The sequence below is a fragment of the Micromys minutus genome, assembly GCF_963924665.1.
Source record: "Micromys minutus genome assembly, chromosome: 20".
NCBI classification, from domain to species: domain Eukaryota; kingdom Metazoa; phylum Chordata; class Mammalia; order Rodentia; family Muridae; genus Micromys; species Micromys minutus.
In genome coordinates this window covers 18317105-18334033 of record NC_137955.1, presented here as the reverse complement: position 1 = coordinate 18334033, position 16929 = coordinate 18317105, and positions in this window count along the sequence as shown.

Here is a 16929-nt window from a genome sequence, read left to right as displayed (position 1 = left end):
AGAAATCTCAGCTGTGGGAACACATGACCCGGTACTATCACGACGGAAGACTGAGCTAACAAGGAAACAAGATTAGGTCGGATGGGATTTGAAATGCAAGGAAACAATTCAGCAGGACAAAACTTCTTCATGCCATCGGATATTTTCTGTTACTGATTCACCTTTTAACTATTGGCGTATATGCTGAGAATGCCTTTGACAAAAAGGGAGTATGCTCTCCTTTCTCACACAGAACTGGGCACACAACCTGGATCACTGCGCAGGCTCGGCAAGGGCTGTAGAGTGAGCTCCACTCTGATTTCTTTCTTTTTTTTTTTTTTTTCATTTTTTTTTTCATCATTGGATAGTTTATGTATTTACATTTCAAATGCTACCCCCTTTCCAGGTTCTCCCCTCTCCCATACTTCTCACCCTGCTTCTATGAGGGTGCTTCCCCTTCCCCCATTCACTCCCACCTCAACACCCTGGCTTCCCCTACACCAGGGAAATGAGCCTTCACAGGATCAAGGGCTTCTCCTCCAGTTGATTCCAGACACTGCCACCTCTGCCACATATGCAACTAGAGTCATGGGCTCTCCTGCCATGTGTTCTCTTTGGTTGGTGGTTTAGTCCTGAGAGTCTCTACCAGAGCCTCACTGACACAGATTAAGATGATTGCAGCTATCCACTCTGTTTTCAGTCCACATTTTCCTAAAGCCACCAGACCAGCAAATGACCCTTGGTAGGCTAGAAGTAAATAGAACTCCCATTATATAAGTATGGGGGAACAATGGGAAATATAGTTATCAGTAAACTATTGTAGGAATTACAGTTAATGTAAGGAACAGTATACAGCACGCCGTTCCTGTTGCTGCCCTATTCAGTGTGTTTTGATGAGTGCGGAATATTCTGGTCTGTCTTCTGCTCAACATATAAACTCTGGCTCTTAATGTGCAAGTTTCTCATTAGTTGAAAACTCCAGGCAGTCAACTTTTCTCGCCTTTGACATGTACATACGACATAGGCTTAGCCATTTAGACAGACTGAAGGAAAACCTAGTCAGAAGATAAGTCAGTGAGGACAGACCAGGAGCCCCTGTGGCCTCCTGGGATCCAGTGCTAGCCGGGAATCCAGCAGTGGTTCTCAGCCTTCCTAAGTCTGTGATCTTTAATTCAGCTCCTCATGTGTGGCGACCCCCAACCATAAAAATGTTTCATTGCTACATCATACTTTGCTACTGTAATAAATCATAATATCAGTATCTGATATACAGGATATCTGACATGTAAACCACCTCGGGGGCTCGAGCCACAGGCTGAGAAGCGGTGGGTTTGCAGGACTCTGTTGGTGTTGTCCTGGGCTAGTGCTGAAGCAGGGCTTTCTGCCATCCAACAGGGACAGCAGTAGCAGGATGACCAGATGACTTTCTTTCCCATCTGATTCTAGCTCTTCGGTCTACATGATTTTAAAATGTGTTCTTCTAGTTTTCTCTTTAACTTTTTTCTTTTCAAAATTACCCATTCTGATTTACTCTGTGTTCTACTTTGCTTTATTTAATTAAATACAATGATGCTGCAAGTTCTAACAAGATATTAATGTGGTAAATAAACAGTTGAACGGAAGCGGGAATCAGTATTAATTGCTATTTATAGGATTCTCTATGTAGAACATCCTGAATAACTAATTTTAAAAATGCCCATTAAAATGAATGGAACAATTTAATGAAATATCCAGTTATAAGATAATGTAGATGTTACTGCTGCTGTTAAAACTAGTAAATATTAACTTTTTAAAGAAGTGGCATTAACTGAGCAGATGAGATGGTTTCAAGAGAACGAGGACTGCACATTTCACAGAGGCGTGGGAGGTAAATAGAAAAGAGAAAGGCAACAGTGTTGGTCCCAGCATGCTTCTCTGGTGCAAGCCCTATTGAGCTAGCTTCCTTCCACTGGCCCCCAGATCCTAAGGGAACTGTTTTCTAATGCTACTATAGGCTAGAGACCAATCCAGCAGCACATGTCCATTTTATCCAAGATCCAAGCCATAGCATAGGTCCCTTGTTCAGAAATCACCTGAAGTCCATAGGAAATACCTCAGTTTCGGCTTCTTACCTTTATCTTGTAGTCTTTCACTGGGCTTATGATGCCATTTTTAAAAAAATGCTACTTAATATTCTGAGAAAACAAAGAAGTTATGGAAGAGAACTATGCTCAAAATAGCATGCGGTACTAATACTGGAGAATTTAACTTACAGAAGCACTGAAATTAATTTATGTTTCTGCGTATGTGTGTGTGCACGCACATGCTTTGAGACACGTTATTGTGGTGTAGTCCAGGCTGGCCTGGAATTCACTATAGAAATAAGGCTGGCCTCAAGCTCATGATTCTGCTACATCAGCCTCCAAAGTCTTGGAATTATAAATATGTGCACCTGGCTTTTGCATATGTTTTGTTTTTACCAAATAAAGACAAACGATGCACAAAAGTAACTTGAAAGTGCTCACTTCTTATCCACCCTCATTTTACCAATATTGTTTCTGTTTTGTTTCATTTTGTTTTTCGTATTTCATACAATACTTTAATCTTATTCCTCCCTCTCCCCAAGTCATCTAGAATTTCTTTTCTCTCTGTACACACCCAACTTCATGTATTTTCTCTCTCTTAAACGAAACAAGATCAGAAACAAAGGAGAGCACAAGAAGGTATTGAGTCCCATTTGTACCGACCAACTAATCCTAAGCACTTAGCCTGCCCTGGGGTACAGTTGGTAGAGCTGATGTCACTACACTGGAGAAAGTTGATTGTCACCCTCCAAGCAGCTATCAGTTGGCTAGAACTTTATGCCTGTTTCCCGTACTATAATTTTTTCTGGCTTGAGCTTATGCAGGTCTTGTAGATGTTGTTAGAGTTTCTGTGATTCTGTGTGCGCCAGTCTCATTGCGTCTAAAACACGCATCTTCATCTCTCACTTCCTCTTCCACTGAGCTCCCAGAGCCTGATTGGGATAGAATGTGAAAAATACATCTCATTTAAGGCTGAGTGCTTCAGAGTCTCTCACTTTCTGTACATCGTCCAGTTTTGTGTTTCTATGTTGTCTGCCACGTACGGTGAGAAGAATCTCCTACGATGAGGGTTTTGTGACCCACTGATCTGTGGGGATAACAATTTGTCATTAGGAGTTGTTCTAGAACCCAAGGCCTTTCTAGTTTCAGGTTCTCGGCATCGTTGGCAGCACAAGATGGGTTCCATCTCATGCAGAGGCCTTATGTCAATCGAAAGTTGTTGGTTATTTCCATAACCTTTGTGCCACCATTGCACCAATGGGACTATCTTACAGGCAGGTCATTATTGTAGCTGATAGGGTTCATTGCTGAGGAAGAGTGATGCTTACTTTTTCCTCTGGCAGCATATATAGCAGCTTCTAGCACTGTGGAAGCTAGTCAGTGATACACCAGTTTAGTACCAGTTTGATTTCTCCATGTTCTATAGCATAAGTATATGGTGTCTTTGACAGTAGGGTTATCAAAAATATAGGGTGGCAATAGCCTATATTGTTTAGCAGGTCTATGGGACCCTTTGGTCAGTAATACAAAGACATGCACTCAATTTCCATTACCAGGGTTTTTGTTTGGTAGCATATAGTGTCTAGTTGGGGTATTGTCTCCACTATTATATGGTGACTACATTTAAGTTTTTTAAAAATATGTATATGTTTTAGGAAGCTTCTACAGTAATAAGTTTTATATGGCTTTACAGAAGGTCTTTGAGGACCTGGAGAGACAGCTCAATAATTTTACCTTCTATTTTAATTGGGTTATTATTTATGGTAGTTTGAATATACTTGGCCCATAGAAAGAGCTACTGTTAGGAGGTATGGCCTTGTTGGAGGAAAGTGTGTCATTGTATAGGCAGGCTTTGAGGGATCCTAGCACTCAAGTTCTGTCCAGTGTGGAAGAATCTGTCCTTTTCTTGGCTGACTTTAGATCAAGATGTAGAACTCTCAGCTACTTCTCCAGCACCATGTTCACCTGGACTCTGCCATGCTTCCTGCTATGTTGATAATGAACTAAACCTCTGAAAGTGTAAGTCAGTCCCAATTAAATATTATTTTTTTATAAAAGCTACCTTGGTCATGGTGTCTCTTCACATCAATAAAACCCAAACTAAGACTATTATTTATTTATTTATTTATTTATTTATTTATTTATTTATTTATTTATTTTAGTTTTTTGAGACAGGATTTATTTGTGTAGTCCTGGCTATTTTAAAACTGACTTTTTAGACCAAGTTGGTTTTGAACTTAGAGATCCACCCACCTCTGCCTCCTGAATGCTGGGATTAAAGGCCTGTGCCAACACCATATGCATGGCTAGGTTATTTTTTCTTGATGACCAGTTTTTTGTAAACATTTTTGGATACCCTATATACACCCTGTATCAAATGTATAATTAGCAATCTTTCCCCTATTATGTTGGCCACTGCCTTGTCAAATGAGGGTCTTTTGTTGTGCAAGTTTGTAGCTTCATGAGGTTCCATTTATGAATTTCTGGTTTTAATGCCTCTCAGAGTCCTGCTCAGAACATCTTTCCTATCCCAGAGAGTTCAAGTCTGTTAACACTCTTGGTTGTTGACTTACCGACAGCTAAGGAAAGAAAAGTGATGTTCACAAAACAAAGTGATGTTCTTGTCTTCCTATCTCTATTTTGATATAAGTCCACTGACAGCTAAAGAAAGGAATAACAGAAAGGAAAACTGCAACCAGTTCTTTTTGTAATTTTTGTTTCAGGAAAGTCATTGTTTTCTTTCCAAATTTAAAACAAGTTCATGTTCAAATCATTGTGGCTCAACTGGCTGTCAGTGTCTTTTCTCCCAGAATAGAAATGAAACACTCACCTGTTCTATGTTTAGTCCCCTTAACTTCTCTCACCATGTCCATGAAAATCCTGTGCTTAAGAGACACTGCAAGTTCTCTTTTGCAAATGGGATAACAAGAAGCATTGTTGTATGCTCACACTGAATGCATCTGATCTTTTCACACTTTATTTCCTGCTGAACTCAACCTGAAAAACATAAACTCAAAGATATAATTTACAATGTCCAGAACAGAGTCCTAGTGAGATTGCTCAGTGGTTATAAAGATCCAGAATTCTGACCCTCAGAAGCCATGTAAATGCTGGAAGAAGGTGGCAGTCCATCTTTAACTCTAGCTTTGGAATGCAGAGACAAGGGATTTCCCATAGAAGAAGTCTACAGAAACTAGCCCTACCTGGGAGCTCTGGGTTTGCAGGCGACTCTGCCTCAGAAAGAATAAAGAAGAACAAATGTGGAAGATTCATAATGTCAGCAGACATGAGCACATGTACAATTACACACATATGTGTACCAACATGTGTGTGGACCCATGTACACACACACACACACACACACACACACACACACACACACACACCCCACATATAAATAAAAATAAAAATGAAAGGAAATAACATAACGTTGTGTGGTTTGAATATGCTTGGCTAAGGTAGTGTCACCATTAGAAGGTTTAGCCTTGTTGGAGGAAGTATGTCACTGATGGTGTGGCCAATGAGACCCTCCTTCTAACCATGTGGAAAACAGTTTTCTCCTGGCTTCCTTTGGATGAAGGAATAGAGCTCTCAACTTCCTCAACACCATGACTGCCTGGAAGCTACCTTCCTCCTACCTTATTAATGAACCAGCCTCAATTAAATTTGTCGGTACAAGAGTTGCCTTGGTCATGGTGTCTGTTCACAGCAGTAAAATCCTAAGACAAACATTAAGAAAGTGTCTGGGAAGATGGCTCAGTAGGCAATGTTAGCACTCAAGCATGAGGACTTGAATTTTAAACCCCATTACATGCTTTCATTTGTCCAGGCTGGCCTCCAACTTTGTATGTTACCAAGAGTGACATTGAATCCTGATCCTTCTCCTCCTTCCTCCCAAGTATAGCATGTATGAGTACAACACCCAGCTTATAGAAGTATTAATTAAGGGGGCTGGAGAGATGGCTCAGTGGTTAGGAGTCCTGACTGCTCTTCCAGAAGTCATGAGTTCAATTCCCACCTAACACATAGTGGCTCACAACCATCTGTAATGGGATCGAATGATGCCCTCTTCTGGTGCATCTGAAGATACCTATAGTGTATTCATACAAATAAAATTAATGAATCTTTTAAAAAATAGTAAACAGTTAAAGTTAACCATGTAGTTTTGTGTTAAGATAATATTTGAAATAATGGCATAAATACGAGGCAACAATTATTTGAACTTGGTCCCTCTCATATTTAAAACTATAGTCTCATACAGTTTTTGGAGTGATCACCAAGAATGATGCCTACTGGAAAACTCACTCTCCCCCTACTCCACAGTTCAACAGTCCTTTGTCTTTGAAGTGGCCTGGTTTGTGACCAGAGTTCATTGCTCTACATAGAACTGAAATTCTAGATGCCTGCCTTTGATTTTCCATGTCTCTGATAAACTCTAGTTTGCAGGTGGAGTAAAGGAAAAACCAGGAGCAGCTTCTCTGGTAGTTTTGTGTTTCACAGAAGGTCATTGTTCTCTTTCCATGCAGAAGCAAGCTCATGTTCAAAGAAGTGCAGCTCTGATGACTGTCAGTACCTTGTCTCCCAAAAACACAAATGTTTGGTCTCCTTAATTGCCCTCAGGAAGTATATGATGTGGTCATCACACCAGTCATGTTCAGACAAACATATTGTTGGGATTTTGTGGGTTCAGCCTCCCTGTCTTGTCTTGAGGACACTCTCTTAGAGCAGACATTCTTGTCCTCTATTGCTAACAGTCTTCCCATCCTCTCCTCTGCCATGTTCCTTGAGCCATAGGTGTAGGGGGTGTGTTCTAGGTGCACTAATTGTGGCTGAATAATCCATGGTTACCATGGTTACTTATTTTATATATTTTGATCAGTTGTCAATCTGTGCTGTTGTTCTTCTGAAAATATTTTTTTAAGTGTGTGTGTGCGTGCGTATGTGTGTGGGGGGGTTGGGGGTGGTGGTGGTGGTAGTGGTTAGGGTACTCTCTTTGTAGACCAGGCTGGCCTCGAATGCAGCCATCAACCTACCTCTGCTTCCCTCATACTGTGATTAAAAGCACGCATCCTGTCCCGAAAAAACTCAGTGTTCCAAACCTTTGTATTTTAATTAAGACAATAAACCCAGAAACTGCAAATATTATATTGAGATCTTTTCGAGCAAATAGCCATCTCTGTTCCTGAAATATGGGTCAAACCAGGGTATTTGCTAGTGTTTGCTCTTTAGATGACCCAGAGAGATAGGAGTGAAATTTAATCCAGACAGAAGCCAATGTTTCTTGATGTGGTTCCCACTATGGTGCCACAGGTATTTGAATGGTAGGTTAATACTTTACATTAGATTAGATCACGTTAGATTAGATTAGTTGGACTTATTTGTCTAAATGATTTATCACCAGATATTTGGTAATGAGTTTCATACCAAGTTGTGTATCCAGAAGCAGCTTTTTAAAAAATAATTTGTTAATTTTAAGAGTATTGATTGGTGTTTCGGCTGCATGCATGCCTGTGTGAGGGTGTCAGATCCGTTGGAATTGGAGTTACAGACAACTGTAAGCAGCCATGTTGGTGTTTAGAACTGAATCCAGGTCCTCCAGAAGAGCAGCCTGTGCTCTTAACCACCCAGCCTTCTCTTTAGCACCCCCAGAAGCAGGTTTAAAGCACAGTCCCATTCTATGATCGACTGAACTAGAATCCTTAGGAAGAAACATGTAAGAAGCCTCTTCCCTCTCTTCTTTACGTCCTTTATTCCTCTGTCTCTTTCTCTCTCCACAGGCATATTACAGCAACAAGAACCATTAATGCAAGATGTCGGAGAGAATTAAGAAATAATCATGAGAAGAAATAAGTCATTATTAAAAAGAAATTCTTCCAGGAATAAAAGCTCCAGGGGAGCAGGCTTGTGTTCTCAGCTACTCAGAAAGCTGAAGAAAGTAGATCACAAGTTCAAAGCCTGCTGAAGGAGCCAGACCCTGTCTCAAAATGATGGTATACCTTGGAGGCAGCGTGTTTCTCAGCACTTGTGAGGCCACATGTTAATGTCAGTTACATAAAGAAAACACAAGCAGCTGCTCATAACTTTAGCTCACAGTTTCTCCTTCTAAGGAAACAAGGTGGTTTATTCAGCCAATTCAAGCTTGTACCAACTGCTCAAAAAGTCATTATAAGACTATAGACAATTTCTGCATTTCCTGCGTTTTTCAAGTGTAGTTCTCTCTGGGGTCAGTGGTTCTCGCAGGCATGTTCTATGGTGTTTTATTGATCTTTGTCAAGATACTTAACCATCTTAATTTGCCTACCTGTATTACTGTAAAGAGAGTTCCTTAAAGAAAGTCGGACACTACTGGATTGTATCTACCTCTGCCTCTTCATAGTCTCCATTTCCTAGAATACCACTTCTTGCCTCATCTAACTCAAGCATATACATCCAGGATATTAACACTAATTAAGGCCAGGCAGCAGGCAGCAGGCAGCAGGCAGCAGGCAGCAGGCAGCAGGCAGCAGGCAGCAGGCAGCAGGCAGCAGGCAGCAGGCATGGTACTAGAACAGTAGCTGAGAATTCAAGTCTTGATCCACAAGCATAAAGCAGAGAGAGCTAACTAAGAATTGTGTGGGCTTTTGAAACCTCCAAGTCCACCTCCAAAGACACACCTCCTCCAACAAGGCCACTCCTTATAATCCTTCCTCAACAGTTCCACCAATTTAGAACTAGACATTCAAAGGTACAAACCTATAGAGGCTATTCTCATTCAGACAAACACAGATAGTGGAAGGTTTTGCTATCAAGTAGATCAGTAATGTGTGATTCAGAATTGAAACATATCACTATGTACAAATTATATCAAAATTAAATTTGAAAAGAGGAAACTTCAGAGTCTTGCTGTTTTATTAGTCAGGGTGCAGCTGGACAAGCAGGACATCTGGGAAGGGATATTAACAACTGAACAGTCAGGAAGAAAAGATGTTCATAAAGTGAAGAAGATCAGAACCCATAAACCCAAATGTAACCCTCAAAACAGTGCCAGTTTTTGCTGATGCTGGTGGCAATATTATCCCATAGGTCCCAAGGACTTTTGTCAGAAAGCCAAGCATATACATCTGTCCCAGGAGTAAAGTAGCATGAATCCAGGGCAAGCCATAACAGTGGCAGATCCAGCTTCTACTTTGCCCCAGAAATAGCACATGCTAGCGACGAAGAACTATTGTTTCCCTCTGCCCTCTGAATTTCCCTTGTGTCTCCCACATGGCTGGCCCTAATAGTCAAGAAAGGCATTCGAGCAGATGGAGTTCAGCATACCGAGTTTACACACAGCAGATCTTGAAATGTATCGACACACTGTGGCACGTTACCTTAGAGCAGATGTTTACCACCTTTGTCCTCCTTTAATAACCTTACTGTTTAATAAGCAATATCTCCACTGAATTCTGGGCACCATGCTTTAAGAAGGTTTTGTAGGAACTGAAGTGTGACTTGAAGATGTGTAATCACCTGAGGAGGAGTTTGATGACTCGGGGTTTTTAATGCACTCTCATATGAAAGGCATACCTGATTTATTGCAGAGGTTTGCAAGTGAAAATGTCATAGGAATGTAGATTTTAAAAAACTCATTAGAAGTCTGAAATTTCTTCCTTATTACAAACTCCATAATGACAGAGAATTGTGTGGGTGTTTGGGCGTGCACATGTGTGTGCGTGTGTGTGTGTGTGTGTGTGTGTGTGTGTGTATGAATGTGTGCACACATGCATTTATGTTTTATTCTAGTCTCCAGTACATATCGACATATGCTAAAGTAATAAAATGTTTGCTGTATTAGTCAATTAATTAAGACAACTAAGGTAATTTTCTATAAAGATGGAATCAAACTAGTTAAGTGTGAAATGGATTACACATCCATTCCACAGTTCCCTTGTATCCCAGCATGATAAGCGTGCCGTCTCTTCATAAATATGTTCTTTCACGGTTGTAAAATCAGAGAGTGGGAGACAATGTAATCTCCATAAAAGATCCAGAATATCTCCAAGTCTTTGAGAAGTTTTGTCTTAGTAAAAATCACACAAATGGTGTAATAATTAAAAACGCGTTACACGTCGTTGGGCATTTTGAAAGTTTCTATTGAGAACCGTAATACTACATGTAAAGAGAGTGGAGAGGTGGCTCAGCAGCTTAGAGCACTACTGCTCTAAGAGAGGACAGACGTTCTGATCCCCGAAACCTCTTTGCCTGTAACATCAGCTCAACATCACCTGACACCCTTTGCTGACCTCTGTGAGTATATGTACAAACTAATACACACACACACACACACACACACACACACACACACACACACACATTTTTGGATGACTCTACATGCAGGTCCTAAAAAAAAGAAGGATTTCCTATTTGGCACAGTAATATCTGTTTTTCCATATGACACAATAGATCGAAATAGTTTATGGAGCTGGGGAGTGTAATTGTAAGGGAAGGGTGCCTACCTGAGTAGTGTGAGGACCAGAAGTCAGATCCTCAGCACCTATGTGAAATGTCAGGCATGGCCATCACTGCGAGGGGCAGAGAAAGCAGGATGGTGGGGTTCTAGCAGTCTACCGGCCTAGCTCCAGATTCAGTGCAGAACTTGTCTTAAGAAAATAATTCAAAAAGTGACAAAGCCAGTCACCCAGTGTCCCCTTCTAGCTTCTGCATGCACACATCACATACACTTTCTCTCTCACATGTAAAGTATTGTTTGCTTCTGATTTACTTTCGTTGTATCGGTAGTTACTGGACAATTCATCTTTGGAGATTGCCAGTGTAGCGTCGGCACACTGAGCGTATGAGAAGGGATACTTAGGAATTTTTATTGGTTTTGCACCTAGATGCTTTCATCCTTTGACTAAGTAAGCCTTGTCAAATATTTTTGTTTAAAATTGGTGTTTGCATCACAGGTTACTGAAAAACCAGCAGCAGCCGTGGATTCAGGTATAATATCAACCATGAGTTATCATGTCTGATTCTTGAAACGGAGTCTCACTTTGTATTTCAGGCCAGCCTCAAGCTTTTAAGATTCTTCTACCACAGCCTCTTGGCTTCTGCATGCCCCACCATGCCTGGTCTCTTCTTCCTTTTTTGCGCTTTGATTAAAATTTTGTAAGTTTAGCCTGTCAGCTTAGAAATGGTAGTCTAAAAACCAAGTTTCTAATATCTACTATGTTTCTAGGTCCTGCAAAATCTTTCCCTTTGATCAGATTCTAAAGTCCTTCCTGCATAATACCCTAAACATATAACTTTTAATCATCTATATACATGAGTTACATTCTTATTCAAAATACTTTCTCAGCAAAAATACTTTTACCAGGGTAAGCTAATAGTGCTGTAAATATTTGTGATCATCACTTTACAGCTGGGTATAAAAACAAAATTCTATCCCTGGGGGTTTCTATGACCAATACAAACTCATGTTTTTTTGTTCTTTAGAAACATGGTGAGAGAAAAATGAAGGCAATTATAACCTGAAAAATGTACTTGGCATGCAAGAGTTCTCATAGTTTATACAGATTTTTCTCTCTCATCTCAGCTCTCTGCCCCATCTTACCGCCTAAGCATTGTATTGCCCTGGTTAGAAATATATAGACCCCTATAGATTTCACTGGATGGTTGGAGCGTGGTCGTTCTGAAATTAACTGTATGGTCGTATTCTGTTGCTTTCATTGTTTCTCTCTTTTCCTCAATTTCAGTTTCTAAAATTTTATTTAGCCTTGGCTGTCTTGGACCTCACTCTGTAGACCAGGCTAGTCTCAAACTCAGGCTGCCTCTGCCTCCTGAAGGCTGGGGGTCAAGGCAGGAGGCACCACCATCTGCTTCAATGTCAGTTTTAGATCCCTGCTTATCACATCCATCTTACAGGAGGTTGATTTTGACACAGTATCTCTCACAGCACAGCACCTTCCATCGGCTTCCAGGAATATAATATACGTTTCGCCATGGCCTCAAGAGAATGCTGGAGACCATGATGGCACCAAGACCACTATGTGTATAAATGCCTGTGGTAACGTTTAGTTTATACATTAACTACAGTGAGAGATCAGCAACAACCGCTAGTGATCATATGACAATGTACAGGAATGACAGAGGTGACCCTTCACCCATGCATACACTCATAACACTAACTGGACCCAGTGGATTAAGATAAGGTGACGTGAAGTTGGGAGGGAGATAATGGGGGGTGTCTGGGAAGAGTTGGCAGGGAGGAGTGTGGAATATGATTAAAATATGTTTTATGAACTTATGAATCTCTCAAAGAATAAATAAAAAACACATTAAGAAGTGGTGTGACTTTTGTCTTTGTGCCTGTTTCTTTCTCTCTCCCTCCCTCCCTGTCTCTCCACCTCCTCGTTCTTCTATTAATAACTCATGACGACATGGTGAGATTCACTGAGATGTGACACAGGCACTGGAGCCCTGCGTTAGATGGAGATCTAAGTGTCACTCGGACACTGATACCAGTGCCCCAGTAGCCAACAAGTCAAGAAGACTTGACAATTACCACAAAGACTGAAAAGGGAGTAAAGAGTAGGGCCAAGAGCCGGGCAGAAGGAAGTTGTGTCCCCTAGAGGATGGAGCCAGATGATATAGACTCCTCAGGTACTCAGAAAGGGGCATGGTTAAAACTCACGTATTCTTCCTGGAACTTTAAAGTTACTATTTTAGGATTACGTATGAATGAAGGTGAACTTAACAAAGGATGAAATGTATACGGGGACTAATTGTGGTCTAATAGGGTTTATGCCTTCTCTGCTAGGGACGGTAAAGTTGTGAATGATTTCTTCCTTTTATAATGGGGTTATAATGTGTACACATTCTCAGCGTGTGTGCATAAGGATCTTGGTGGTGAATTTTCCAGGTAAGACTCAGCAACAGCGTCACCAGGACATCAGAAGAACATGGCTGTAGCTCTAACTGATGCTTATCTCCTTTACAAAGAAAGTTAAACAACTCTCCAGAATTTTCAGCAACACCCCCTGCCCCCATTGAGTATTCCCACCATTCTCTCTCACTTTAAAGCAAAGATTTCCTGTGTTTTGCATATTCTGGATGCTAATGCATCATTTATTTTACACATCTTGTGAGTCAGGGCATAATTTTATACTCACAATTTCTTCATATATTTAACCTTAATGTAACCAAATTCATGTCTGCACCACTTCCTTTCTCCTTACTTGCTTCTCTTCTCTTCTCTTCTCTTCTCTTCCCTTCTCTTCTCTTCTCTTCCTCCCCCTCTTCCTCTTTCTCCTCCTCTTCCTCTTTCTCCTCCTCCTTCTCCTCCCTCTCTCTCTTTCCCTCTCCCACCTCTCTCTTTTTCTTTTTTTCCCTTTATCTTCCTTTCTTTATATATATTTTCTCTCCTGGAATATATTCAGTATGATCTTTCATTTCTTCAAGATAAACATATATTCTCCAGAATGTATTTTTTAACAATAATTCATGTCACTCTCACTAATTTATGGTAAGGGATTTGGCTTCTAGTTTATATATACGTGTGCTCGTGCATGCACACGAATACAGATGCACACGCGTGCCTGCCGGCGTGCCTGTGGAAGCTGAAGATTGATATCTGGTGTCTTCCTCAGTCCCTCCCCCACTGTACTTTGTGAAACAAGGTTCCTCGCTGTGACTGGAGTTCTCACTATTTTGCTAAGCTAGCTGTCCAGTGAACCCCAGCCGCTTGTCTGTCCCCAATGTTGTGATTACAGGTGTACAATGTTATACTTGGCTTTTCTGTGAGTGCTAAGAGGTGAACTTACATTTTTGTTCTTGTGTGGCAAGCACTTTACCAACTAAGCCATCTCTCCTGGTCCCCTTCAAGTTAATTTTGTACTAATTCCTCAGTGCTACCAAGGAGACAATTTTCTCCCTTGATAATGTAAAGTTCAATTTTTTAATATAATAAACTCACTAATGTGGGTCTTTGCAGTGGTTAGGGATGTAGCTCAGTGACTAGCACGACCAACACCCTAACATCACACGCAAACATACACACACACACAATCGCAAATGTATTTATGTTCATTTTGAACTTCCTAATTTTTGTAATTACTTTCTAGCTATGATAAATACATCACCATCATAGCTTTATATTATGAATGAAGTCCTGCAAAGAGTTATTGTCAAAGTTAATTTTGTGTATATGTTCATGTGCACACACATGCACATAAATGCAAATGTACATGTGTACCTGTAGAAATGCACGTGGAAGCCAAAGGTTGATATCTGGTGTATTCCTCAGTCATTGACTTCTCCCTCCCTCCCTCCCTCCCTCCAAATTTCCTCAAAAACTTGTGTTTAATTTCTAATGAAAACAAGATGACACTCTGAAAACAATGGCACATATTCAAGACCCTTAGTCTCTCTGCTTAACTGATCTTTCTGACTTTGGCTTCACTTTGTTGATCTTCTATTATGATGCGGGAACAATTTATAGTTTTCTAATTTTTCTTGTACTGATAGAGGTAAACGCCTGCTGTCGGCTACAGCCAGCTGGTAGGCACCGGAGTGGAGTGAGTGTATGGAGACCCTCCGCCTTGGCAGCAGAGGCTTAGTCACTCTGCTTCAGTCTGTCCCCTCCTTTCAAAGCCAGTCACCAACGCGGAGAGCCACCAGACTCCTCCGGCAATGCTTTCCCACCGACACGCCTCTGTGCTCAACAGCTGCTCCCACATTCTGGGCTCACCTTCTGCCGTGCACTATTCATTTATTAATTATGATATCATCACACATCCAGTCTATTAATTCAGTTAGCCTAGAAAACGTAAATGGTGTTGGAAGTGTGCCACACAATGAAGAGCCTACCTAGATCTTCGTTTCCCAGTGTGCACACCTGAGACCACCCACAAAATTCCTCATTAGTCAGAGAATGCAATGCCGACCAGTTAGAGAGTGTGCAAAACTAGAATGGACGTGGTATTCTCTCAAAGTTTAGAGGGGGCCGTGTACGCTTACTTTTGTGACGAAGTAAAATGTAAAATTATCACCTTCAAGGTAGCGGTAAAATGTGCGAATGTCTGTACTTTGTGGACTCCCCGTGATCATTCAACCACAGTTTCCTGATCTAAAAACCCAGAAGGTTGGTAGTACCTACCTCACAGGCTCGCTGTTAAATTGAACGGATATGTTGTTTTTTATTCATTTTACTATTAATATTATATTTTATTCTCATAACTGTGTCTTACACATAGCAGGCCCCTAATTAAAGTCATTATTTATCGTAATTAGTAGTATTACAGCAATCTATGAGCCCCAAAGTTCTGCAGTTTTAGAAACCCAGTTACTGTGTGCCTCCGCTCTCCTTTCTGCCCTCTAGTGGTAATTCTAAGTACAACTTTTGTTCCTGATTTGATGTGAAATTCTTATTTTCTTTTTTTCCTTACAACTTTATTTAAAAAAAGAGAGAAAGATACATGTACAGATTTTAAAAAGCATTTTAGCATAAAACTATATGAATATATTTTTGTTAGTACTTGACTTTTTTAAAGGTTTGATAGTATGCATTGAAATCTTACTAGTTACCATAAGCATAAAGTACATGTAGAAAAACAAAAAACATAACATGGAAATAGTCAAAGTTTTCTTGGTGTGTAAAGATTAAATATAATGATTTTTTAAGTACCAAGAATTTCCACAAGGCTATCTTCTTAGCTTTTGAGTTATTAATAATTTAAGGTCTAGGTGTGCCCCAGTCTGAGATGGTGTCTTATTATTTCTTACTTTGTTTTCTTAATCCTATTTAGTCCAAATTATTTCACTTTCATGTGTGTGTGTGTGTATATGTGTGTGTGTCTATGTCTGTGTGTGTCTGTGTGTACATGTTTCTCTGTGTGTGTGTCTATGTGTGTGTGTGTCTATGTGTGTGTCTATGTGTGTGTGTGTATGTGTGTGTGTGTGTCTATCTGTGTATGTGTGCCCAATTCAATACATCTAACATAGTTTCTCCTGTAGTTGATACGGAGAATCTGAAGATTGTGTGTATAAAAATCTTTTCATTGGTGCCCATTTAGAGCCCTTTCTCTGAGAGACCTCTGTGCTGATACAATTCCTTCCACTGGAACCAAGAACTTTGATTTGATTGGCCCTATTTACGAAATCCTATCCCAAGTAAAGAAAAACATTTAAAAGTAACCAGTTTCACATTCAAAATATTATAACCTTGCTACAAAAAAGTTGTGGTTTAAGGGAAGAAAAGCAGACACAAGTTATGAAAAGCTTTAATTAAGGACCAGTGAAGCAGGGCATTGTGGTACCTGTCTGTGACTCCTGCACTCTGGAGGCAGATGCTCGAAAAGTGTTCTGAGTTTCTGGTCAATGTAAACAAATAGTAATTTCCTGGCCTGCCTAGGCTGCATTGTGGGACTGTGAGTGTGCCTGTGTGCGTGCGTGCATGCATGCATGTGTGCGTGTTCGTGTGCGTGTGTGTGTGTGTGTGTGTGTGTGTGTGTGTGTGTTTGTGTGTGTCTATATGCACATGCCTATCTACCCATCCATATACATATATACATACATACACACACACATATTACATTAAACTGAGTATGGTGGACAATAAGTACAATGCCATTACTTAGAAAACAGAGGCAGGGTAGGAGGTCTTGAATGCCATACCAGCTATGCTAAATAGGGAGAAAATGTCCCACAGATAATCAGGAGGTGGTTCCCAAATGGAGGTTTTCTCTTTAGCTTGTTGTCAAGTTGAGCAGACACTAACCGGCCCACCCAGTCTCTAAACTGACTAGTTTAAACAAAACTCATATTTGAGTCATATACTTTTATCAAATAAATAAGGAAAGCTGTCACAGCCATGGAGATTAACTGAGTTATCAGAGAGCTTTACATTCGTAAAGCAGTAAGTGGAGCA